The sequence below is a fragment of the Dipodomys merriami genome, unplaced genomic scaffold, assembly GCF_024711535.1.
Source record: "Dipodomys merriami isolate MVZ:Mamm:240054 unplaced genomic scaffold, mDipMer1.0.p SCAF_893, whole genome shotgun sequence".
In the NCBI taxonomy this organism is placed as follows: domain Eukaryota; kingdom Metazoa; phylum Chordata; class Mammalia; order Rodentia; family Heteromyidae; genus Dipodomys; species Dipodomys merriami.
The window spans coordinates 198,148-201,113 of record NW_027206505.1 but is presented as its reverse complement, the minus strand read 5'-3'; the positions used below and the strand labels follow the sequence as shown (position 1 = coordinate 201,113).

The window sequence follows — 2,966 nt, the reverse complement described above, 5'->3', positions numbered from 1 at the left end:
GGAAACACTTTGATTAAAACATTACCAATTTAAGGCCTAATATCGAGGAGAAACATATGGATTTCTCCAGGAGGTATGGAAATATTTGGTGAAAGAAAGTCAGTAGTGTAAGTTCCTGCCTGGTTGGATGGTAGACAGGCCAGGATATTAGGTAAACATGCATATGAACAATTTTTTCACATTCTTGGCTTTAGCTAGTTTTGAAATGATAGGTATAATAAACAATTATATTTTGATAAAATACCTTCTATTCTGAATAATTCGGTCTGCAGTGTTCATCTTTCTATGAACCCTTGTATCTAAGATTAGTTTTGTTCCAGTAAGACAATCTATGCTGTCAGGGTAAGATATTCTGGTTGGTCTGTTCCTACATGGAAGAAGGGTGAAGGGTAAGCAAGACATTTGTACCACTAAGACCTCATTTAGGAAATTTTAAGCTGCAGAAGTTTAGAAGTAGCTCTTAAGCAAGGCTTACTTTGATTCCATTAGCTCCACAAAGGTAAATCAGTTGATAAATAAGTACTTGAAAAGCCATCACCTTTGGACTTAGCTATAAAGGCTTCAAAATATGATCAAATTTAAAATGAAAACGACAAAAAAGCCATTGACAAAAAATTGCAAATGTGAGCAATCGACTAAACAATATAAGTTTTTGCCACTATACACAGAAATTTAGAGAAATAAGATCAATCGCATATTTAGGAACAATAAAGGTTCCTTGTTACAAATAGGCAACCAAGGATATATGCCTGTATAAAGATTGCATCATTAACTACTTAAATTAAGAGGATACTCCATGCTTCAGCAGCAGGTCTACCCAAATTACAACAATACAGAAGTTAACATGGCACTTGCACAAGGATGGTATGAAAATTTGTGAAGTATTCCATATTTTTCATTCTTCAAATGCAGGAAATGAAAAACAGTTATTAAAAGATGTTTACAAAAATACAAGTGTAACAAAACCTGTAATTCATAGAATTACAGGTTAGTTTGACATCAGTGTATTAAATCTTCACCTTCGAAAGGCCCTTACATAGAATAACCTTTACAAAACTTGAAATTAGATAACATTATCTTTTTATCCCAAAGAAATAAAATAATATAAGGACCTCGGAAGAAAGGAATCTTAAACTTTTTCTATATAGAATGTAATCTGAAAGGACACATTTATTAATGAACCTATATATTATAAAACAATATAGACTGCAAAGTATTATATCTAGAAGACAATGAAATAGATTATGAACTTTATAGAAACATAGATACTTTTTTTTCAGACAAGCACCAGGAATTTCTTTAATTTCTATACTATTCATTTCAACAGATAAGATAAAATTTTAAAAAATCGCAAACTCTGCAGAAATCATTATAGATGCATACAAACAACTCTTGAATACATTTTGACACCAAAGTCAGGCAATTCACGTGGAAGAATACCATGGAATCCATAAATTTTTAAATTAAGATATTACTGTTGTTTTGTATTATGAAAATATTTTGTAGGACCACAAAGGATGGACTTGCAATTTTGAAATTTATGAAATTTAACCAAACCATTACTACATAGGAGTACAATTTGTACAGCCTTCCACTACTTCAAAGAAGTAGTGATACATACTTATCCATTTGGCAATATCAGATGAGTTTTCTTCCAAGTTGTTTTTCAGACCCGGTTTGATATCATGATTCAAAAGAAGGAGGTACAGCATATCTTTGCTATTTCAATTCCCAGCAATAAAATTCAAGGGTGTCAAGAGGCCTTTAGTTTGGGGATTGGTATCTGCATCATGATGAAGGAAGACAGAAGCCATTCTGGTATTATTCCACATATAAGCAATGTGCAGGGGTGCCAAGCCATTCAGAATTACAGCATGAATATCTGCCTTGAGCTACCAACTCATGGACAATGTCTAAATGTCCACTCTAGGTTTCCTGATGAAGAGGGGTATACTTACCTCATCTCTAGTATTCATATGAGTGGCCTTTTTGGAATATAGTCTCGGTACTGTAGTAAGCCGATTAATTTTGGCATCCCAAAGAAGAAATTTGCATGGATTCTTCTCCATTATTTTCTTGCAATTGATACCTTTCTCACGTTTTCATCTTGTTCCTTGTCTTCATCAGAATTTCCTAACCAGAGACTTTGAGTACCAGTGGAAATGAAGTGTCCATGTATTTACGCAATAGTTCACGTTGGTTGAACTGGTCAGAAAAATCCGGTGAATTTTCTGCATATGTTTTTCCACCATGATTTATTTTCTCTTTTTTCATTTTTACTATTTTAAATTTTTCTAACTGGAGAGCAGTGAATTGATAGAGAACAGAGAAAGATTTTCCTCCATAATCAAATGCACAGACTGAAAATGAGGACCAGTGCTGTTTTCATATGCAGCTTATTCTAGAAAGGAGAAAATAGGAAACAATGCCTTCTATGTAAATGATTTGGGAAATACCAAGATATAGTGTAAGAGAACTTACTATTCAATATATGACCTTTAAGAGCTTTCTAATAGATCCATTATTTACTAGTTATCAACATTAGAAAAAAATGTATAGTGCAGTAGTAAAATAGAAGTCCTTTGTATGACTACCTAAATCCTTGTTTTTTTTTAAAGACACTTGTTTTCATCTTAAAAAGTAGGCCTATCTATTTTCTTCAGGTGATTTTGATGATTGAAGATGCATAATGAGAAGTCAAAATGTATTAGTAGTCCTTTGATATCAATTAAATTTCATTTTTTTTCTTCTTGGAGACTATAATTATCAAAGCAATAGTTCAGAACCAGCAAGCAATAGTGCAGCATCATGCTTAAAGTGAAAGTGGATCACCAGTAAGTAATACTCTATACCATTTTCCACAAAGTTATGTCACACATACAATCTGCCTGCCTTCTCTAGCTGCTTTGATAGCCTGGACCTTTTCTTACATTGTGCAGGAAAAGTGTGATTCAACTGATTTCAGT

At 32.9% G+C, this 2,966-nt stretch overlaps 1 pseudogene; it reads left to right on the top strand.

Annotated features, from left to right (window-relative positions):
* The first annotated feature begins 796 nt into the window (after positions 1 to 796).
* On the top strand, positions 797 to 896 carry LOC138820518 (U6 spliceosomal RNA; annotated as a pseudogene).
* Positions 897 to 2,966: the final 2,070 nt, after the last annotated feature.